The sequence below is a fragment of the Camelus ferus genome, chromosome 31 (genome assembly GCF_009834535.1).
Source record: "Camelus ferus isolate YT-003-E chromosome 31, BCGSAC_Cfer_1.0, whole genome shotgun sequence".
Taxonomy (NCBI): Eukaryota; Metazoa; Chordata; class Mammalia; order Artiodactyla; family Camelidae; genus Camelus; species Camelus ferus.
This window is the reverse complement of record NC_045726.1, coordinates 6,181,748-6,206,208: the sequence shown is the minus strand read 5'-3', so window position 1 is coordinate 6,206,208 and position 24,461 is coordinate 6,181,748. Positions and strand designations below refer to the sequence as shown.

Genomic DNA, 24,461 nt, shown 5'->3' with positions numbered 1-24,461 from the left:
TGTTGCTTGCAACGAGGGAATTCTAGCTGACACTATCCTTGTCGCAATTTTCTCTTCCTTTATTATTATTATACTGTTATTATTTATTCAGATCACTTCCAGCTCATGTTTGATCTTCTTTTGTGAACTTACCCTTTGTCTGAAGGCTTGGGGTTTGTAATTTTTTTTTTCCCCTCAAGAGGTGATACTTTCTTTGATTTCACCGAGGTGGGTTTGTTCATTTTGATCTCCTTTGGGAGTGTGGTTTTTCTGTATACATCTTTTATTTGCCTTTGCGACAGCTTTTTCTTGCCTTGTCTAGCCCTGGTCCCAGGCAGGTTCCTGTCTAGCTGTTCATTTTTGAATGGGGCCATTCTTGTTAGGGCGCGGGCCATGGAAGAGGAGGCACCTTGTGTGTGAGCAAACAGCAGGTGGCTCTGCATTCCGTCTGCTTCCTGAGCCTGTCCTCAGCAACGCGTGCCACCACAGTGTGCCTCTACACACAGGACGTCGGCCAGGCGCCCAGTGAGCCTTTGTGAGTTACAGGTGTTTTGCATGTGATTTAACTAGAGGTGGACTTATTTGCAAGACACTGAAGCTTAGTTTGCAGGGCCCCTGACTTCTGGGGGCACCCTTTCAAGGCTCTATTCCCATAGTCAGATGTCTCTGTAAAGTTTGCTAAAATCAGGTATTTTAACCTCAACTGGATAGACTGCTGTCTGCTGTTCTGACCTTCCCTCCGCTGTCTTGTACCAGCTCCAACAGTATTGGGGTCTGGGGGAAGTATAGAAAAATGCCTTTATTGTTAAGCTTACTTTTTTACACTGAAGGATTTTTAAAGTAAATTACAGGTACCTTTCCATCTTATCCCTAAATATTTAGATACGCATCTTTAGGAAGAAAAAAATTTCTGACAAAGTCAAAAATAGCTTTGCTATTCCTAACAAAATTAATAATAATTTCTTAATAGACTCTAACACCCTGCTCATACTCAAGCGTCTCCACTTGTCCTCAAAATATCTTGTATGGCTGATTTGCTCAAACCAGGATTCAGCCCAGCACCACACTTGGCATCTGATTGTTCTCTTTCTTAATCTTTTCTTTTTTTAATAATTAAAATACATGTTTCCCATCTCACTGACATGCTGAAGAGAGTGGATCTTTTGTCTGATGGAATTTCCTGCCTTCTGTGTCTGCCTGATTGTAGCCTCTGGGTTCTATCTAGCATGTTTCTCTATTCCCTGGAAGTTGGATTTAAAGAATTGATTATATTCCATTAAACACTTTCAGCTTTAATTCCCTTGTGTATTTCTCACTGCATCACACGAGGAGGTAGAGGGCCCCCAATAGGCCTACCGAGCTGCTCGACGCCTGCGTTAGAGAAGTAACTGTAGTTACATCCCTGCTTTCGTTGTGATCAGAAACGCATCCGTGCAGTGTTACTTTGGCACATATGAGTTACCAGTCCTCCACCAATCATTCAGATGACAGCTGACACCAAATGACAACCCTTGCTTGCGTCAACAGTGTCATGAGGGGGGTTACAAAATGACTTGGTAAAGAGGACCCAGCCGACGCCTCCATCGTCTCTTAATTGGTTGATTTCACTAGCCTCCTAACTAGTCTTTTCAAGTTCCCCACCCCTATGACCTACTGTCCACATGACAGCCAGAGGGCGTCCTGGACTGTGCTAGATGATGTCGCCTTCCTGCCCGCATCCTCCCGTGGCCTCTCAGTGCGCTCACAGCAAGTCCACGTGGCTGTCCACGCCACGCAGTTCACGCTGTGGTCACACCTGTGACCTCCGCCCTTTCCGCTCAGGCGCTCTGCTCCAGCCGCGCTGGCCTCTGTGCTGCTCCCGGACACCCACACGCACTGCAGCCCGAGTGTGCCGCCACTTCCAGGTTCTCAGGTGACATCACAGGGGAGAGGACTTCCCGACCATCTGTCGAAAGTAGCTGCCCCACCCCTCTGCCTACCCTTGCCACCACTTCCCTTGGCTTCATCTCCCCGTACCACGTGCATCCTTGAAGTGTCGTGCTTGCTGCTCTGAGTGGCTCCCTGCTGGAGTCCAAGCTGTGACAGTGGACACATTGCCATTTCGTTTATCCTGTGCCCCAGCTCTGAGCATGATGCCAGCGTTGGTGCATCTGCTGAACTAACACCCAGTGACCTGACAGTCAGTGAAAGCGGCACTTTAAAACTGGGAAGAGTTGCCTCCTTTTCAGAAGAGTCTCCTGGCTAAAGGAAATGTCGTCTCCTTTCCATCACGCTTTTTGCTGAGCCACTGAAAGACGCATTTTGGGAAATTATATCTCTAGGATATAATTCCCATAAAGTGCAACTCAAAAGGTACTTTTCCAGGACACAGACTCTCACCCCCGTTAGAAAGAAATCTTCAGGAGAGAAGTGGAAATGAAATGAACTCCATTCTTTTTGTATTTTCAAAGGAATGCCAGCAGAGCAATCAGGGACAGCGTGTCACCAGCAATCAGTCTCCAGTTGCACCCAACACACCCCCACCAGAGGCAAAGGACACGCAGGGAAGAGCCAGTTCCTTCCCTGGAGTCAAGACGGTGCATTAGCGATTCTTCTCATGCTTCTTGACAGGCCGATGAGTAGAACTGAAATTCAGAGAATTGCTTTTATCCCATCCACTGAAGACTCATTGGATTTTAAAAGTGCTTTCTAAGAGCCTACAAAACTATAGCTTTAAACTCACACATCCTTTCAAAAACGCAGGTCCCTCTTAGCTATCTCATTCTAACGGCCCCAAGAAAATTGCCTCAAAAAGAGCAGCAATGAGCTTTTATATATTTTCTGGATTGTCTGAAAATGTGTGTTCTCTCGTTAAGCTCTGTTCACCCATCCTTTTCCTTCAGATAAATCCTTTCAAATTCCGGTGTCCTGCACACTTATATTGAAATAATAGACCATTTCTCCAGGATTTCTCCACCATGTGCCGGCGTGATCCTGATTTAAACAGACGGGGCCTTACATGTTGCTCAGTGAATGAGACGCGGAATATTGAGGTGGCTTGTGTGCAGCCCAAAGGCTGGGGATGGGACCGCCTATGTCCCCATGGTCAGACCAGCAGTAATTCCCTTAAAGGCCATCCCCCGCTCCTCTCCGGTGGACATGCACTGCCCTTATCCTGGCCTGGGGGAAAGGGAATACAAGGCACTTAAAATATTTCATTTACTTCCCGCCCCCGGGGATGAACACGGAGTCCAGTGCAATTTCATGGTGGCAGCGATGAGGGCTGACGCCGGTGGGGCTGCCTGTCTCCACTTCGTAAAGCAGGTCATCCAGTTACCGCCGGACAGCAATTTCCAGAAAATTCCATAATTAGGTTGTGAAACGGTGGCAAATAGGATGAACTGGAGAGGCAGACGTGTGGCCCAAAGTAATTTGGTTTCTATTCAAATGCGTCTCAACCCACATCCTTCCTATTTCTGAAAGCCCTATAATATACCTCGTTATGCTATTACCGGGTAATGGGGAGTCAGGCACTTATCCGTAATGAAATTAGATTCCCCGTGCCTGCACCAGAGACACAGTGACATCTTCTTGTAAAAGCTGCAAAAGTGGTTTCTCAAATATAGCCTTAAAAAAAAAAAAAACCACACTGAAATCCACTTCACCATAAAGAATAAAGGAGCGAAAATCTGATGAGTTGGACACCTTTTGTCCCTCTGCTCGCAGGTCGCATCTGTTGCAGCACCAGGCAGGCAGGGGAGGAGATACAGCAGCCCTGGAGCCTCCATACTTTATCTGCAGATTGTTTGCCTATTTCTAGGAAGTGAACAGCGGCAAACAATAGTGATCCTGCCTTGCCATGATGGTCCTGATTTTTTGGGGGGGGTAATTTGGTTTATTTAGTTATTTTTCGAGGAGGTACTGGGGACTGAACCCAGGACCTCATGCATGCTAAACATGTGCTCAACCACGTGAGCTATGCCCTCCCCAGGATGGTCCTGACTTCTGATGTTTTTTCATCAGTAAGAAACCCCCAAACTCAAACATAATATATCAAGTGAGATTAACCCACAGTTTCCCCTGAATGGTGTTCTCGTGGAGAACAAAGAGGAAAGGCGTTAGGAAGTAGTGACTTTTCTGCGAGAAGTTAAAGGACATTTTTGCCAAGTCCTTAAAGATTCCTAATAACCCGAGTTAGTGTATGTCTCCCTTCTCCTCATCACATTCTAACCCATATCTCCATGATATACATCATTTATTTTCTTTTTAAATTTTCAGTGATTCCTTATCAGTACAACTTCAGTGGCTTTACCAAGACTCTGCCATTTCCGTCTAGATTCTGTGTGTCGACGAAAAACAAGAAAAATGATGGTTTTACTGCATAAAACCATGGAAACATAGAATGCATCTTTTGTTTTGGGGAACAAATATTATATATTATAAATATATCTACCTTGTTCAATACCTTTGTTTTACTTATGTTTACTTAAAATACATCATGTACCCTATTCTTATCGAATATATTTTAGGATAAGCAGAAATCATCCATTTGTCCATTGACCGATTCTCCCATCCACTCATGCAACATTTTTCTTGGATTAGGAACTGCTCGGGTTACATGGTGAGTAAGTCAGAGTCTCATAGTTACAGAACTAACGCCCAGAGTTTATTTAATCTATTAACTATGGCTTCCTCCCATTTTGAACGAGAAGTTTTACTTTCATTATTTTCTGAGGTGTACTTTCAATTGTGACTCTAGGAGCTAGTTTCTTGTCCAACAGCCCAAGAATGAATGTGAGCCCTTGCCCAGGGTTTCTGGCCCTCAGTCTGCATCAGTTATTATTATTTTGGGGGTGGGGGTGGGGTGGGGAGTAGTTTATCTTCTCAAAAGAGAGGAATGTGTCGAAAGAACTACAGCCTTGTCCTGTAGGGCAACACGGAAATGCTCACCAGGGCAGAGAGGACGGACGGTCTTGGTGACTCCCCCAGTCTCACTTTCTAATGTTTGCTCCTGGAAGCTGCTCTCGGGAGAGACAGTGCCCAGCTGTGGCTTCTGGACAGACGGCCACTGATGGCTCGCACGATGGAGATCCCCACCGGTGACCGCTCTCCGCAGCTCTGGGTGGAGGAAGGCTCTCCGGCTGCTCAGGTCAGCGGTGGCTACTGCTCCCAGGCTTCCCGGGGCTCCTGCTGGACGGGCGAAGCCGAGAGCCCGGCTTCTAACAGCTGTGTCTGTTGGCGGCTGGAGAAGAATCCTTGCTCCTCGTTACTTCTGGGGACTTGCTGCTCAGGAAGGACCGGCCCAGGAAAGTCTGTCTTCAGAATGGACTCCACTGAGTCTTCTGGAGGGCAAGTGGGAGGAAGCTTCAAAATAACCCTCACAATGTGTGCTGGGCAGTGTCACCCCTTCCAGCCACCCCCATGTCAGACTCCTTCACGACGCCAAGTGAGCTCTGAATCCAGGGCTGTTCTTTCATTCGCTTAGCATTTTTCTTTTCTTTCATTTTTTAAAAATATACTTTTATTGAAGTACCGTTAGTTTCCAAAGTGGTGTCAATTTCTGGTGTACAACATAATACTTCAGTCATACATGAACATACATGTATTCGTTTTCACATTCTTTTTCACCATAAGTTACTACAAGATATTGAATACAGTTCCCTGTGCTGTACAGTATAAACTTGTTTAATCTATTTTATGTATATTAGTTAGTATCTGCAAATCTCAAACTCCCAATTTATCCCTTCCCAACCTCTTCCTGCCCCCATAAACATAAGTTTGTTTTCTGTGTCTATGAGTCTGCTTCTGTTTTGTAAATAAGTTCATTTGTCTTTTTTTTTTTTTTTTTTTTTTAGCTTCCACATATAAGTGGTATCATATATTTTTCTTTCTCTTTCTGGCTTACTTTACTTAGAATGACATTCTCCAGGGACATCCATGCTGCTGCAAATGGCATTATTTTATTCTTTTTTATGGCTGAGTAGTATTCCATTGTATCAATATGCCACAACTTCTTTATACAGTCATCTGTCAATGGACACTTAGTTTACTTCCATGTCTTGGCTATTGTAAATAGTGCTGCTGTGAGCATTGGGGTGCATGTATCTTTTTGCATTAGGGTCCCCTCTGAATATATGCCCAGGAGTGGGGCTGCTGGATCTATGGTGACCATGGTTCATTTTAAAGAATGAACTCATTCAAGAAATGCTGCCAGTTGGGTTCATCAGGAAGCAGATTTTGGCAGCAGGTTTTTAAGGAAGTGCCCTTGGAATTGACTTTGTGGAAGGGAAGGGGAGGTGGTCACACAGAGGGGAGAGAACAAACCTGCAGGGCAGCCAGCCCGACGGGGAGCAGTGTGTGGGCATCAAGCACGACACCTGTAATCAGTCACCAGACGCGGCTGCTGCAGGAAGGGCGTGCCTTGAGCGAGGGTGTTGGGACGTTCACCTACAGCCCATCCAGTGGCTGGAACAGCAAGCCCTTCCCTGAAAGGGGACCAGGCGATGCACATCTATGTTAATCACAGAAATATTTATTTGCCAGGCACAGAGATGGTTATATTTGTACTGTGTACAAGCATCTGTATTTCTGTGTCACCTCCAGTTTCGTACAAGTGGTGCTTCTGTGTTCATTGATGTATTTAAGGGACAGTAAGCTGCTAGAGGGCAGGGACTGCGTTTTAATTTGTCTTCGCCTCCAAATACCTACAGTGGTGCTCAGCGCATCTTAGCTGCTGGTCAAATCTAACTGCACGAGTACAAGTGAACAGATGAGTGATGAAACACAAAGTTTCCGAGAAAGGATGGGTGGAGCACTGAAAAGAGCGATCTTGGTTTGCTGACTTCATATTGCTGTGTGGTTGGGGCAGCTGGGGAAGGAAGTGAGGAATGCTCATAAGACTTGATGCCTGAGAACAGTTTTTTTTTTCCCTTTTGGTGTCATAGCGAGCTTTCTGGGGGAAAAGTTGCTACAAAAAATTCAAATTCATAATATTTAAGTAAGATAGTAAATTATCCCTTGTAGCTATGGATTCAATTGATGGATTGAAAATTCTTCTAAGCTTAAAGGAGAATTTCAATAGAGTTTCCATATGATGCCCATCTAATTAAGACTGAAGAAGGGCTTTAAAATAGTCAGGACAAATTTGGGGATAAAATACTTTATTAACCTTACTTTCATTCCTGTAGACATGGAGCATTGGAGAAGACAAACAGAAATATGTGTGCTGATGCTTTTAGATTTAATTTACTCATTGTTTGTACAGCTCACTTATTGGGGACATGTTTATTTTTAGTGCTGAGAATATCAAAAAAATCTGGAAGTATTTTGAAACATTTGCCTCTCATTCTGGCGTTTGATGGAAGCTCATACTTTAAAGAGTAAGACAGCTAGTCTCCAGAAGTTTGACCTTCAGTATTATGTATTTTTTGTCTCAAATCTTCGTGAAAAATGCCAATGTTGACACACAAAGAATCTGTATTTTTCAGGTCTCTTCCGAAAGAATCTTTTGCTGTATGTCCAGAAATTACTTTTTTTCCTATTTTAGAAAAGGAAAGAGTAATTTTTCTCTGTTAAGGAGTTTTACGTTTTCTGATGTTTAGACCATTCGCTTTGCCTCAGAGGGAATTCAGCATTTTGAAACAGGTGTTGCATTCTCAGGACGAGCCAAGCGGCTAAAACTCCCGTTTGACGCACCAGCTGAGCCTCCTGTGCTGACCGGAGGTGCGTTAGTTCTGCGTCTAGAAACAACTCTGACAGACCACGCCCTCTTCAAAAGTGTGGGCTGAAATAGAGCTTCGGAAATGAATTAAAATAATATCTCAGATATTAATTACATCACACACACGCACACAGCACCATCTCTTCCTTCCTCAGTGTCCCCATGACTCTTGGACAGCTCACAGTTTAGTCTTAAGAACGTCAGAGAATTTTTATTTAAATTGGGTTCTTAGCAGAAGGTCATAGTGATGACCAGACGCTGCAGGCGTGACAACTTACACTCTGTGCTGTCTCTGGCATTACAGAAGTTCAACGCTGTCCGAGCATCAGACCAGTGACTTCAGGTAGCTGTTGATCCTCCACTGTCTGCGTCCTCTCTGAAATGCCAGGCACCTTCACTCTAGCCGTGACCGCGCGTGACCTGTGTGACTTGGCTCAGACCTGTGATCTTGGATCCGCTCCCAAAGGGTGTATGTTACAGACTTCCACCTCACTGCATTTCCACCTTTTTATCTACAAAATTCTCTGTGTTAAGAATTCTCTGGCCACTATAACAAGCTAAAAGAACCACCTCCCGATGAAAAAGCATTTTTTATTAGCATTTATAACAAAATAAATGCCAAATAGTTAAGGCTTTCTTCATTTATGACAGAGTCTCTGGTTGGATAATCTAATTTGACATTCTCCCCTTGCCCACCACCTTCCCATTGAGTTATTTTAACTGGTGATGGGTTAACATGATAATCCTGTACATTTCTCTAAATCCCAAATTTAATAACTACTTTTTTATTACAATTAGGTTGGAAAAGAGTATTTTTCAAAAGCGTAAACAGGCTTCTTCGGTGACTGTAGGAGACAGATATGCATCAGAGGAAAGCATTGTGAGTAGGGAGGAGCAAGTAATGAGAAAAAGCGAGCAATTTATAAACTGTGTCTATTTTTGTGTTTGAAAATGTATATATCTGAAGAAAACGAAAACACTAATTTGAGAAGATACATGCACCCCAATGTTCACAGTAGCATTATTTATAACAGCCAAGATATGGAAGCAACCTAAGAGTCCATCAACAGATGACTGGGTAAAGAAGATGTGGTGTATATATATATATATACACACACAATGGGATGCTACTCAGCCATAGAAAAGAATAAAATTCTGCCATTTGTAACAACCTGGATGGACCCAGAGGATATTATGCTTCCTGAAATAAGTCAGACAGAGAAAGACAAATATTGTATCTTTTCACTTTATGTGGAATCTAAAAAATAAAACAAACAAATGTATACAACAAAAGAGAAGCTGACTCATGGGTACAGAGAACAAACTAGAGGTTCCGAGTGGGGAGAGGGAAGTGGGCAGGGACAAGAAAGGGGCAGGGGACTGAGAGGTGCAAACTGCTGTGTATAAAATAAACAGGCAACAAGGATATATTGCACAGCACAGGGAAATAGAGCCATTATTTTGCACTAACTTTAAATGGAGTATAATCTATAAACAGAGAACACAACGTTGTACACCTAAGACTGACACAGTACTCTGAGTCAACTACACTTCAAGAAAAAAATCTAAGGTGTGCTGCAAAGGGACACAGTCAGCCTTGAAGAACTGAAAATGTTCCCGCCCAGAGTGAGCCCTGGAAAGGGCAGAAGTCAAATGCTCATGAGAGTTGCGTTAGAGCCGGGCCCCTTGAAGTGTGGAGTCTGCTTCCACCCATGTTCATGACGGAGAAGCGGGTACTGGGGACCCAGCACAAGAAGATGCTCTCAGTAAGTAGCTTTGGCTGACTTTTAGAAGATTGAGACAACCCTGGGATTTCTTATTTTCATCTCAACTAACTGATATGTTATTTATATACCATTTGTTAGAGCTATTATGATGTACATATGGAAAGATTAAAATATGATGGGATAAAGTACAACATATATGCTCCAAGAATACCCCACATTAAAAAAAATGCCTCATTTCCCAGAAAATTACACTTTTTAAAAATTGTATTCCATTCTTCTGACAAACCAAGGACTTTGGTTGCAAACAACAGAAACCAGCCTGTCTAACTTAGAGAAGGAATTTTGTTACAAGGACCCCAAGTGGCTCACAGAATTGTGCAGGTGTAAAAACAGGTGGGAAACGAGGGTGTGGTTGTGGCCAAGACCCAGCTCCCCGACAGGAGGCGTCTTAGAAGCCCAGCCACCCGGACACATCTCCACGGGCTGGACTCTGCCACCTGGACACTGGTGGCCACCTTGCTGGCCTCCTGACTTCACCCCCGTTGCTGCTGTCACCATGAATGCTTTTGTGTCCCCGAGCACATGATCCATTCTTTCAAGATTCAAAGTCCCTGACTGATGTCACCTGGGTCACAGATACAGCCTGGAAGGTGTGGGGGGTGGGGCAGGACTCAGGGCCTGCAGCCCCTCCCCCACAGCACCCCACGCACCCCCTGGAAATTTCCAAATCCAGGAAGTGCGTTTCCCGGCTGTGCCAACACTCTGATCAATGTCTACTAGATGGAGGTCCCAGTTTGGAGGCAGTTCTTTCAGAAGTAGATAAAGTGTAGCTGCATTGAGATACACTATCTTTGCGCTCAATTCTGGTGTCAACAGTGGCCCTTAGAATTTGCTTAAAACTGCAGTATCGAGCAGAGTGTTGAATGAAGGAATTACAGAGGGTGCAATCCTTGGTGCTTCTTGTTGCTCTGAGTTAGTAAACCTTTCCAGGAAGACAGTTTGCAGCTGCTGAGGATGGGTTATTCTCTGGTATGTGCTCTGTCCTTTCCTCGTTTATGTTTCTCTGCCTGTCATTAACCCAGCCATTTTCTTAAATTTATCTTTATCGAAGGGAGTTGGATTAGAACAGGAAGAGGTAAATTTCACACTGAGCAAATGTTACTCCTTTGTTCAGGCAGTTGTGGGGTAAGAACACTGGCCCCAAGTTGAAAATGTGGGTTTTTTCCCCCGATTTTCCTCTAATGTTTTGTAGATTTACCACCCAAAAGATACTTGTGGAATGTCTTCTCTGCATATATAAGGAAATATCTTTTGATGGTTTTTTTTTGTTTTTGTTTAAGTTTTTTGTTTTTTTTTTTCTTTATCATCTAGTGATGCTTATTTTTGTATTCATTTGCTTTTCTTCTCTTCATAATATATATATTTTTTACTTTGGCATTTCGGGTAAAATTGTATAAATACAACAGTAACTATAGGTTAGCAAAGTCACAAACGACCTATGGAAAGAGCCCACGTATGATGGGCTGTATATACTCAAGGCATTGACTTTGGTATCACGGGGATAGAAAAATGGTAAAATCTGATCCTGAACCATAACTGTGTTGATATTTAAAGGAAACTGAAGCAATTATAAAAAATAGTAAACTACTGGCAAAAACAAGAATTAGAGAGCTAGGAACCCCACACCCACTGACTTTTAAGTCTGTGTCAGTTGGCGAGGCTGCATGCCTTGTAATCACCTTGCATCTTGCCTTTGACTCACACGCCCTCGATAGCTGACTGATTGTAAAACTTGATATTCTTTCCTCTGAAAATCAAATGCAAAACAGCTGAGAAGTTTTCCCTGTGTTTTGAGGGCTGGTAAAAGTCTTTTTCACAAGGGTAACTTTCCTAAGTAAAGAAATCAAGGCCCGTGATTTGATAATTGATGCATAGGGAAGTGCTTTAATGAATTATTGAAGCGCTTGGCTCAGCTGCGCGTCTCCTGGGGACGGAATACAGAGTTACTGCTTAGCAAGGAGACTGTCAATGTTCCTTACCCAGCTGACCATAATTAAAATAATTGTATTCTTGGTTTGATATTGGGGATTAAAACTCACACCTCAGTTACCTGGTAAAAGGTTTCCAAGGCGTATGCCATTAGATATGAGGGCTTTGAAAGGCCAGCCTGCGTCCCCTCGGAATGTAGAGTTCTTCCCTCACTCATGTCTGATTAAAGCTGTATTTGACTAATTGATAATGACTTTTCAATTAGGTAAAGGCATATTTTGTTTAGAAATTACATGTATTTACATTGACTTTCTTCTCCCCTTCAGGAAGCCTGGGCTGGTGTATCCGATTTGATCTAACTCCCACTGCTCACAGGAAGCTTTTTGCAAGGGTAATTGACAGGTCGTTCCCCAAACACAGGCGGATTTACCAGGCTTTGCAGAAAGACCTGGGTAAAGTCACACTATTATTTTTGAAGGAAATGCAGGCAACTCCCCTGGTCCCTATAAGGTGATACGGAGACATTTAACTGGCTGTGATCATGGGATGTGACAGCCACTGTCAGCTTGTGAGATCGCGCTCTTTTCTGGTGGTGGTGGTCACAAGAATTTTTCCACGTGAGGGAAAATGTATCACAGGTAACTAACATTCTTTTCCACTCACTGGTCCCTCCTTGCAGAAGCAATGAAGGCCCTGCTGAGTGAAGAGGGCCAAGGGATGCTCTGAGGCCGAGGGGTCAGCACAGACATCCTCTCAGGGTGTCCCGGGGGCTGGAGGAGGCGGCCAGAGCTGCTTCTGCCATTGGCCTTGCCAGGCAGCAGATGTGACCCCATTCCCCTGGGGGGATGGTGGCCCCAAATTCCAAAGTGTCACCAACTGGTGAGCTGAGTCCACTACCCGGCTGAGCTCTGGGGGAGTCGATGGGGCAGAGCTGGCCCTTCGGGGTCCCTAGGTCTCCGGGGAGTCAAGTCCCCTAGGCTCTGTGTTTAGAACAGTGGTCACTGTTCACAGAGACAAGCCTATTCCGGGGAGCGACGACCACTCCTGTTTCTTACCTCTCACGGATCTCTCGATTCTGTCTTATTTTTTCCCATTTTTAGAGTCATAGTCAATTTTTTGGCATTATTTAGAATCTGTTCACCTCTTGAACCATCTGAGTGCATTTAGTTTAAACTCCAGAGATCCTGGACTCAGTACCCTGTTGCCAGAAACTATTTTCCTAGAAACACAGGGAGGATCAAATACTCTGATGCTCAGTAATCTGTGGTTTTATTTAAAGAATAAAATCCGGACTTCTAAGATTAAACAGAAACGTATGCAGCGCCACACTGGACTTTCGGTTGAGCACCTGCAGTAACTCCCCATGGCACCGACTCTCCATCAGACCAGGTCATTCTCTTGGTCGGACCCGTCTCCTCGGCCCTTCTCAGGATGTGCCTGCGGCGGGGCGGGTTCCTCTTCTCCTCCGGCTTCTCACCCCCTCCACTGTTCTCTGCCCTGATCCCTTTGGGCAGAGGAAGTCGGAGCGGTTTGTACGAGCATCCTTTTGAGGATGGATCCCAGAGCATTGTGCGTCTCTGTCTTCCAGATCAGCATGTGTAACTGCAGCCTCTAGCCCCGCCCAGCCGATCTCAATTCATCCCGCAGATCAAGGAACTCAGTTTTGCTTTCTACCTCTGGTGCCAGCCATTTATCCCCATGTTCCTCCTAAGCCACCCTCTAGCATCTCTGGGGTCTGCCTTTCCTCTGTCCCTGCGCTTTCACAGGTGCTCTGCCAGAGGGGTATCAGGAAGATGTCACTCCAACTCCCCTGTAAATAATGCTGCCGTGTGGCTGCTTGATTTTATCATCAGAGTTTTTACTTGGTCCTTCTTCAACTTGGGACGTTTCAGACATTCAGCCCGGGGGTAGTGTGCATTGCCTTTAAGAGTCAAAACCTCCTTTGCAAAAACAAGAATTTTGACTTTTCATCAATGCTTTCTTTTAAAATGATTTACCTTTCTTTCCAGCAGGTGGCGGTATAACACAACACTAGCCTGAACAACCGGACGGACTATTTCAGGTTCACTTTAACAGCCCAGCAACAGGAGTTTCATTCTGGGTTAGGTTTCTACAGTAATTCTAAATTAAGAAGATAGGGTCTTTCTAACGATTTGATCTATCAGTCGGTTTTTTTTTTTTTTTTTTGCTGCCAATCATTCTCATATATTTCCTCAGGTAGGAAAATTCCATCCTGGTTATGTGAGAGTTCCTTTGTACCTGGTGCTTGAAAATGAGAAACAAAAGAGGATATTGGAGTAGGGTAGGGTATAGCTCAGTGGCAGAACGCGTGCTTAGCATGCATGAGGTCCTGGGTTTAATCCCCAGTACCCCCACTAAATAAATAAATAAATAAACAAACCTAATTACCCCCTCCTCCCAAAAAACAAAAATAATATTTTAAAAAGAGGATATTTAGAAAAATTTTTCATTAACTCTTAGGATATGCATCAGTCTTAATGAATTTTTATTGCTATATTTAATTCCCTATATTATGCTAGTTAAGATAAAATTTTCTCAGATAAGAAAACAGCCTTTCTGTGGAATTTACTTGAATGTGCCTTAAGTTCTAGATATACATATATTTATTGGTGCATGTATCTTTCAAGGAGTTATATCAGCCTCCTAGAATTATGGTTTATTTATTTATTTATTATTTATTTATATATTTATTTATTATTTATTGACTCAGCACAGCATACAGAATTAGATTGCTTTAGTTTCTCAGATTGTATTTAGTTTTTCCATCACTTCTAGGGAATTTCTTAAATACAATTGGAAAAAATATTCATCAGACTGAGATGAATTACATGTCAGAGGAACCAAGAAGTAGTTTTCAGGGTGTGCCCAGTTACAGTTTTGGATACCAAGAAGCAGCAGTTCAAAGGCAGAAATTGTACTTGAAAGGATATCTCCATTACTGATTATTTGCTGAAAAGACAGAGAGTAGCACACTGCTCAGCTATAATGAGTAAGTAGTCATTACTTATGGCATCCCAGTTCACATGTGAATAAATACGCTCTTAAGTATCTTCAGTGTATTTTCTCACTCTGGAGGCAAGAAAAATCTTCCCACGGTGGATCCCAGCCCCTGGGCCCCGTTTACTGTCTAACAAATATTTTACCTTCTTTCTTCATTGTGTTGATCAGAAAGCAGACCATGGATGCCAGAGCCTGAGTGGCAATGAGGTCCCAAGGGTAGGGGAAGGAAAGGTCTAGCCCAGATGTCCCTGCAAAAATTGACTCTTTTGTCATTTCGTCATCCAACAAATACTTACTTAGTGCCAACGATCAGTGGCCACTGTGTGGAGCGGTGAGGACACAGCCCGGGGGACAGGGGACACCGCCATGCTGATGTCCTGGTGGAAGAGCACCGTGTCTCTGCTTCTAGTACTGCATTTAGATGGGGGTGAGTGTCTTGCGTTCATCGTCTTATCTTCTGACTTTCCTCTCCTAGGATCCATCTCATGCACGTGCAGAGGGAGGACAGGGTGAAGGAAGGCACGCTGGGGAGCACTGTGTGGAGATGGAGGGCTGGAGTGAGGGGGCTGCAAACCAAAGAGAAGGTAGGAGAGAGGTCTGGACCGACAGGACTCTGCTTATTAGAGGGACGGCTGGGATGGTGTGGTTAGTTGGATTGGGGACCTGGGTGTGGGTCCTCTTACAGCCAGTGAAGGGGGTGAGATGGGTGCTTGGTTCGAGTTATTCGGTACATAGAGGTCATGTGGCTTCTGAGGCTGTGCTCTCTCCATCCTCTTTCCTGGGCTGCCCTCTGTGGCTGGGCGCTTGGGGCCCAGGACGGCTATGTTTGCAGTGGTGTAGGACACGCGGGCTTGGACGTCTGCCTGCAGGGGGCCCAGGGCCGTCGGGGTGCACAGGCAGAACAGGTGGGATGAGAGAGACTGTCCGTGGGCTTCTGTATTAACTCCCCCACTGTCCCCATGACGCAGAGCTTGCAGAAGGAATTCCACATACGGACCCGGCCTTCCCGGTGATTCGAAGGTTTATTTACCGAGGTGGGAGGATAGGACAAAATCCGATGGTTGGCTAGTTTGATTTATAAGCCCTCCGGGTTTGGACACAACCTCCTGGGCCTTCTCTCTCCCGAGCCCCGTGGTGTGAGGGGCAGGCCTGCTGCTTGCGCTGGAAACGGTGCTCTGTCCCGGGCTCCAGTGGGCTCACTTGCAGAGATAAAGAAGGTTGCGTTCGTGTGCATCTGAGCTGTGACTGTGTTTGAAACCTGTTACACTTGCTATTGTTACTGTGAGGCGACTTCTGCTCCTATAGAAAGTTAAAACTGACATTTTGGAGGAAGTTAAGTAAAGGAGGAAGGCCTGGCCGGGATGCCGTCTTGTCCAGCGTTTGCACTTGTGGAGCTGGTGGGCGGGACAGCCGTGGGCAACGGCGCCCGCTCCCCGTGGGCAGCGGGCATGCGGTGGGCGCCGCCCCCACCTCCTCCAGGGCTCAGCGCTTCCCCAGCGCCTGCCTCGACTCACCTGCGCTCACGTGCCTTGCGCAGCGCAACCCGACTCCGCCCCCGGAGACGTCATCGTCTCGTTGTCTCCCGCGTGCTTTTGACGCATCGCTCTGCACGCGCGCACACACGCATTTTCGCGCTCTGGGTACCGCGTGCCGGGCGCGGTTCCTCCCGGTCTAGCGCAGCTACAACTCTGCGGCCTCGCCCTGGCGAGCCTCCTTCTCCCCTGCCCTGGCCCCCCGGCTCCACAGCGGGATCCGGGCCCGCCGCTCTCGCTCCTACTGACGGGAGGGCCGCGAAGACGGAGGAGGAAGACGGGCACCACCATCCTGGCGCGGCTCAGGCCCCAGCTAGGAGGTTCGAGCCGGAGGGTGCCCTCCACGTCACTCCTGGGTCAGAAACTGCAGCCTGGAGACGCCGGGTCTCCACCGCCCGCAGCGGGAGGCTCACCTGCCCACAGGCCTGGGCCTTTGTGTCTCCCGTGGGCTCTCCCGTGTCACCTCCCTCCTCCCTCAAGAGCTCGCTTTGTCCGGTTTTGGTTGGCACAACAAGGAACAAAGACAGGCATCCTTTTATCCTTAACATATTTCCGGATGGATCTACCACAAGGAGTATTAGACAAAAAATATATAAATAAATAAATTGATAGAATAGAAAAGAGAGAGAGAGAGAGAGAAAGAAACTGCTTGTTTGTTAGAAGGAGGAAAAAAGCTAAATCAGTGCCCCGCTGCGTGTGGCCTCACTGTAGATTCGGCTCCTAGACCCCAAACAGACCATCAGAACAGCTGAAGAATGAACCCTGATTGCTACAGTCTTAGTTAAGCTAATAAAAGTGTATTTCTTTTCTATTACTCATCTGTTTACGTCAAGGGGAGTATGCATTATTGTTTTATTACTCTATTCTAGGCTCTTTATTTTTTGCTCAAACTTTATTAGAAGATTGAGGCAGGGAATCAATCATTTCTGACTTGATTCATTTCTCTATTCTGAAGTCCCTTTTCAGTCATACATAGGACTCATCTCTCAGCACAACCTCACTGCTGTGGACTGAATGTTTGTATCTCCCAGAATTCATGTGTTGAAGCCTAACCTCCAACATGATGGCGTTTGTAGGTGAGGACATGGGAGGTGATTAGGTCATGAGAGTGGAGCCCACATGAATGGGATTAATGCCCTTATGAAAAAAGCACCAGAGATTTCCCTTGCCCCTTCTGCTGTAAGCACACAGTGAGAAGACGGCTGTCTTTGAGCCAGGAAGTAGGCCCTCACCAGCCACCACACCTGCCATTGCCTTGACTTCCAGCCTCCAGAGCCGTGAGAAATACATTCCCGTTGTTTATAAGCGACTCGCATCTATGATGTTTTCTTCTAACATCCCAAATGGACTGACACTCACCTACTTGCCATGTGATCTGGGCCAAAGACCACCCACCTTGGAAGACCTCAGCATAGGCTCAAAGACAGGCTTTGTATCTTTATTGCTCTGATCAGCCATAGGATTCTTTGAAAAATAATTTGATGTGATCCACAAGCAATTCAGGTATCTATATTATTTAAGCTACTTACACAGACATCTATGTCCGTAGTGCTTGTAAGTCATACCCAATTATTATGGTGTATAGTCAGATTTGTATGATGATAACAAAATTGTCATTCTAATCACTGTAACTATAATAACAGGAAATAATGACAATGTAATGATAATATGATAATACAAGTACATGTATATATAAAGTCAGGGAATTGGGTCCATGGCAGCCAACATGTTCCATCTCTGCAGCACAGAACTTCGGGCTTAGAATAGCCTTCTGTCCAGCCCTTTGGTCAGGTTACAGACCTGCCCTCTTATTCATTGCTCAGGTCCAGCGTCACCCCAGCATCATCAGACCCCTGCCCTGTGAGCCCCAATGCCAGCTCTAATTTTCATCACTTCTTCCTCTGTAAACACTCAAGGCTTCATCTGAACACCATATGTAAGGTTTCATTTTCTTAACTAGACCTCAGATCTGTGCATGTTCGTTATGCCTGTCTGCCCTTCAGTTCTAAGAGTGTGATCCCCACCAAGTCCACATGCCCCGCCAGCCCTCCCTCACAGCCCACCACTCCCCTCGCATCCTGGCTGGCATCTGGACTCTCCACATCCCTAGATTCTCATAGCATCTTGATGCCTGTTAGAAATGGACAGAACTTGGAAGATCAGTATCGTTCCCTTACTAGGAACCAGTGTCTTGTAAAAGATGTTCTCTTCTGGACCATGGTTTCCAAAATGATCTAATTATCACTCATAATGTAAGTGATTCCAGGAAGGCCTTCTGCTACCAGATCGTTTTCCCTAACACATGCCTTTATCAGCTGAATGCCTTCTGCGTGCAGAATGAAGGCACATAGAAGTCTGGTCTGGACCACAGGTTATTCATTTTTCTTTCCAAGCTACCACTTCCCTGCAAGAACCTCCTGTCTGTTCAGACTAGTCTGTGGGTGATGCTCTACAAGCTCTTTGCAGCCTCAGCTGTTACCCTTTACTGAAAAACTGTCACCTCTTCTTCAAGTACACAGCCTGGGGGGACCCCTTCCTCTCCTGAACGTAATACTTATTGCATCCGTTTGGTAAATACTTACTGAGCACCTGTTATGGGCAGGTATGAGGCACTCATGATGCAGTGCTGAATAAATCGAATAAAGCGATCCTCCTGCCCTCATTCGAGCGTCCATGCTAGCAGCGATTAGAAAGAAGAAAAAAGAATTGTCGACCCTGGAAGGGAAGTAAAGAGGACGGCACAGCTGGAGCCTCAGATGAGAAAAACGAGGCTGAATGACGCAGGCCCTGGGTCTGTTCTCCTGCCCACTGGGAGGGAAAGGGAAAGTGGGGGAATGGCCGAAGGTTCTGTTCAGTTCTGCCCCGTTCAGGTCTGATGTCCTCTCAGGTCGAGTGCATGTTGCTGAACCCTGGATTCTAGGAAAGGGGCTGATTCACCGAGGTTTCTTCTTAGCTGAAAGCTAGCAAACCTTTAATGAAAGAAGGCGAGGAGACAGAAACAGGCCATCTGGGCTCAGTGTGGTCATATCGTGGAGCACAGAACCAGGAAGGAGTCCAGATAAGGGGTGAATGTAGATAGAATCAAGTTACATCTCAGGGGTGGCGGAAGGACACAGAAAATAGACATCACACATGAGACTGAAAGATGGACTTGGGACACCAGTTTGGGAAGCAGAAAAACGTGGTAATGGTTGAAAGAACAGATAAATGGACAACAAAAGTCACCAGTCCAAGTTTGGGAACTCCACAGTTCTTCAATATGTCGGAAGTCATTGCTAAGTCTTTTTGTTGTTGTTGTTGTTGTTTTGTGGGGGAGGGTAATTAGGCTTTTTGTTTATTTTTTTAATGGAGGTACTGGGGATTGAACCCAGGACCCTGTGCACACTAAGCATGCCTTCTCCCACCAAGCTGTACCCTCCCCCTGCCATTGCTCAGTCTTAGGTGGTACAGGGTTATTGATAATTACTGGATGGCCCTGGAGGTCTAGAGGAGATTCAGGCAGAGAATTCAGCCTCCAGCCTGGCTATGGAGGAGCTGACTAACCCCAAGACCAGGAATGAGAGTTGGAGTCCAGGGTTCAAGAGGAGATATTACCCAAGAAATAAGGACAAGGCTGCTTAGGACAAAAGTCATGGGGACTGTGGTCCTGAGTGACTGGTGAGCAGGGACAAAAGTCTGTCAGGACAGAGGAAGAGTTCTCATCCCCTTTCCAAATAGAAGTCCCCCAGGTCTGCTGTGACTGGGGGCCCCTTACAGGGAGTGGTGGCAGAAACAGGTTTACAAGCCCAGCACGCAGCTGGAAACCAGCAAGAGGGCATCCAAGCCAGCACCACCTCCAGAGCCAGGGGTCTCCAGAGAGCAGGGCGAGGGGGAGAGGAGCAGGGCAGCACCAAGGCAGTGACTGTTCGTTCAGGGGTTTCTTTTGTTAGAGTTATTCTGGATGGTGAGAAGGACCAAGTCATAGGGAGCATCTTGCTGGTGTTGATAGTGCCTCCTGGAGAGGAATGAAGAAACCGTCTTTTCTGGCAAGCAGATCCTGATGCGGGAAAAGTGTTCTCACAAACACTTGTCTGAATTGTTTATCAGATGATGGTTCACCCCTGAGACCCAGGACTAGGGCGACCAAGGAGCCCAGAAGGAGGGGTCTTCATGGGGGCTCGTGCGTAATTAACAAGTTTGCTCCGGAACACCTCCACCCATGGCACAGCCTTTAGCTTTATAAGCAAGAACTCTTCTGTGGTTTCATTCTTCGGCTTTCAAGGGAGATTGATTTTATTCCATGTTTTGATTAGTTTTTAAGACCCTGAGCCATTTCCCTTCCTTTATTCTCACCCTCTGTAGAGTAGGACACCATTTAGAAATTTGACAGTATTTTCTCCTTAAACATTTTGTCCTTTAGCAGTTGTCAAATATTGAATTAGGTCTGGTTATAAACAGACCAGAAGCTGTCATTGTTGACATTTCCCTTCATTAGGAAGAAACTGAAAGCTGACATTTTCAACCTATCAGCTCAAGTTTGGGCTGCAGATAAGACACAGTGTAGGGAACGAGCAATCTGTTTCCTCTCTTGCTCTCGTTATGGGCTCACCATGAAACATTAGTTGACAACACTCCTTCACTTAATGGGTGCCCAGGTGCCTCTTCAAGGGAGAGGAAAAGAAAAGTATCGATTGAAACTCTAGGATTTAAAGTCTGAATGAGTAAAAGAAGGCACTGATTTGACTCTTATGACATTATCAATTAAATGTAAGATTTGAAACTGAACAAATGGAGAGAAGACATGGGTTTGTGTCCTGGTTTTGCCTCTTATAAGTTAATTTCCTTGGTTTTCACTTTATTTGCAAAATGGGAAAAATAACCCTTGCTCCTTTACCTACGCCAGAGGACTCTTACAAGGAGCCAATCAGATAATGTAGCGAAGTATGTTACATACTGTGAAATGCTAGACAAATGGTAGGTTTTACGTTACATACTGCACAGGCTTAATGAAATAGGTTATTTGGTTAGAATGCGTGAAGGACCTCAGGAACAATCCGGAGGTCATGCAAGAACTGTGGTGGAGGTTTCAGGGAGCTAAGGTCCTGTTTCACTCTCCTGGAACCCAACACTAGACTAAACCAATGAGTGGATTTTCTAACCTCATTCCCTCCAGAGTCTGAGACAAGAGTTTCAAAACTTCACTGATAGAGAATTGTGTTTGGTGGCTGAAGTCGAGGCAGCTAATACTATGGTAGTTTGTACACATCAGTTTGATTTTTTGAGGGAAAAGGAGGCCGAGTTTGGAAGCATTTGCTTGAAGATCACAGCAAAATCCATGAGGTACATGGACTTAGCTTGAGAAGTAGAATATGAACAAAATTCTCCCATTCCCCAAACGGAACTCCAGGGTCTACACATGAGGATGTGGTGAAAAGGGAACCCTCATACACTTTTGTTGGGAGTGCAAATTGGCGCAGCCACTGTGGAAAACAATGTGGAGGTTTCTCAAAAAAATAAAAAACAATTGCCAAATGACCCAGCAGTTCCACTCCTGGGTATATATTAAAAAGAAACAAACACTAATTTGGGAAGATACATGCACCTCAATGTTCATAGCAGCGTTATTCACAATTGCCAAGATATGGAAGCAACCTAAGTGTCCATTAACAGATGAATGGATGAAGAAGATTGATTATATATATATATATATATATATATATATATATATGTATACATACACACATATATGCAATGGAATACTACTCAGCCATAAAAACAAACAAAAATTTTGCCATTTGCAGCAACATAGATGGACCTGGAGATTGTCATTCTAAGTGAAGTAAGTTCGAAAGAGAAAGAAAAATACCATATGATATCACTCATATGTGGAATCTAAATAAGAAAAGACATGAACTTACTTACAAAACAGAAACAGACTCACATAGAAAACAAACTTATGGTTACTAGGGGAGAAAAGGGGTAGGAAGGGATAAACTGGGAGTTAAGGATCTGCAGATACTAAATACTATATATAGAATAGATAAACAACAGGGTCCTACTGTATAGCACAGGGAATCATATTCAATATCCTGTAATAAACCATAATGTAAAAGAATATGAAAAAGAATATATATATATATGTATGTATGTATAACTGAATCACAATGCTGTGTACCAGAAAATAGCACAACATTGTAAATCAACTATAGTTCAATTAAAAAAAAAAGAATTTAAAAAGCTGGAGAAAAGAAGGGTGATTGCATTAGAAACAGAAAAAAAAAAAAAAAGAAGAAAGCAAATACATATCTTCCCCTTTGTCACCATGACCAAAGGAGCGTATTACATTACAGAAAAGGCTTAAATTCCTAAGCGCCCTGCATTAGAGATAAACCAGGAGTAAGGAAACCTGCTGAAATCCATGAATAATAAGAATTCCCTACAAGCATTACACCATGACATATAAGCAACCAGGAAAGGAGAATATTTCATTTTTTTCAAAAGACAAGAATATTTATCAAATACATCCAGTCTAATCAGAATTGTGACCACCGTGGAATAATTTGAACTGTGAATGTTGCATTTTCTCTCATATTCTAGTTTGTCTGAAAACTCGATTCCTGTGCAAATACAGGTAATTTTTTTCTTTGAGTTCAGAGTTTCTTGTGAGATTTCCTTTTCCTTGCTAGTTCGATTGTTGAATGTCTTGATTTCCAGTTTAGGAAGTTGATAGATTTTGAACTTTTTTGACTCTGTAACCCGTATTCTGAAACACCATTTATACCATGACCCAGGATCACTTACGCATAATAACTGAATCAAAATATTTGAGAAACAATATCTCTACTTACGTACTAGTATAATACTCTGAAATTTTCAATTCAGTTCCTTAATAGTTAAATACTGCTCATGCCCCTCCCACCACCAGTTTCACAGGATTTTCTTGTTGGAAAGGAAACACTACTGCAGCCAACAGTTGGTGAAAATTCAAATAATGATAGAATAAATGAGAGAATTCAGGTCTTGTCAAATTTAGGACATTTGATCGACTTGCTACTGAAAGATAATCTTTGCATCTATGTTGTCTGAAGGGTCCTGGAGTTGTCAGTGCACTTACATATTACTGCATAGTTCCTTTCTTCCTGGGAAAACCCGGCAGCCAGCTGAGAAGATGAAAGACTTGAGAGAGGTACAGATAGATGGCGTTCGTTCCGTGTCTCTTAGAGCTTTACGTCCAGAGAAGCAAGTTTTAGCCTAGAGCACGTCCGTCCACGAGTGCGTTCTGGTGGCAGCTGAGACAGTGGAATCGTGGATACACTGCTCAGAGCTGCTTGGGTAACTAACCGTTCTCTTATCATTGGGAAGGCAAAATGCAGTTTTAAAGATCAAAGCGGACACCTCCTGCGAGCTACATTTATTACAAGAGGCCGAGTGTCTGCATTCCTAAGAACCAGAGAGACTTAAGGTAGAAAGATGGTGGTATTCGACAGAAGGCAGCTTTTGACAGGACAGCACCCCCCTAAGCAGGCGACGGGAACAAGAGGCCATTTACCCTGAAAGTTAGCAAGTCTGCCAGCTCTGGGGTCTAGCAAGGTCCTGTGATGGCCACAGCTGGGGTCTGCCCAACAGAAGTGTCGCCTGTCAGACTGAGACTGGTTTTAGAATTTTCACCATGTGAAATTCCTCCAGTAGCATTTGGATCCCACTTCTGCAGAAAGCAGCCCACCCACCCCCAGCTATCGCAGTGGACAAAAGTAGAAGTTTCTAATAACGCAGTCATGGTTACAGTGCATGTTGGAAAAGTCATCCTGGCCACATCCTCGCCCTTAAACACGGCAACCTTGAATAGCAGGAAGTGGATGGTAGTTTCTCTGCCGTCAGCTGCCATCTGACAACAGGTCTCCCATGTTCGGGTCGTTTGGGCTCCTCCCTTAACACCAACCTGGCTTTCAATCCTGCTGTAGGCCCTCTTCCCAAGACTTTTAGGTGGTTCCCTTCAGGGATGTCTGAAGATCAGCCCTCAGCTGGGGCCCTTACTAGAAACTTCCTCACTTGGCGCACTGAGACCCACTTTTCTGGTAGTTTCCAGTATTCCTGAAATCTTGGCTGAAGCATTTGGAAGGACCTTCATTATTTCTTCTCAAAAACTCTCCAGCAGTTTGGGAGTCTGAAGGGGCCTCTTTTGGAAACTCTGGGTATTTAATGAGTGTGCTTCATATTACATGAGAAATAATTTCTCTTTGTTTTTATGAGGCTAATGTCACCTGAAATCCCTTTGCTTTCCGCAGAGTTTGTCTTCCTAGGGACTAGAACTGGAGGAAACATTTCCCTGATGTTATATCACATGTTTGCTGAAATTTGAAGTGTGAGCATCACAGAAGTGGTTTTGTACTGGGGAGCTTCTCTACTGCAAACTTTTACAGCCCGTATTATTGATGAAAAGACAGTGTTGATTTTAACACGTTTTAAATGGAATCTTCAAGAGTGTGCAAAGCCTCAACCACAGATATTTTTCTTGTACTAAAAATAATATATGAC

At 44.6% G+C, this 24,461-nt stretch overlaps 1 protein-coding gene across 4 annotated transcripts in view; it reads right to left on the bottom strand.

Moving 5' to 3' along the window:
* GALNTL6 (polypeptide N-acetylgalactosaminyltransferase like 6) overlaps window positions 1–24,461 on the bottom strand; it is an 803,528-nt gene that overhangs the window by 111,786 nt on the left and 667,281 nt on the right. The gene's annotated exons all lie outside the window — the stretch shown is intronic.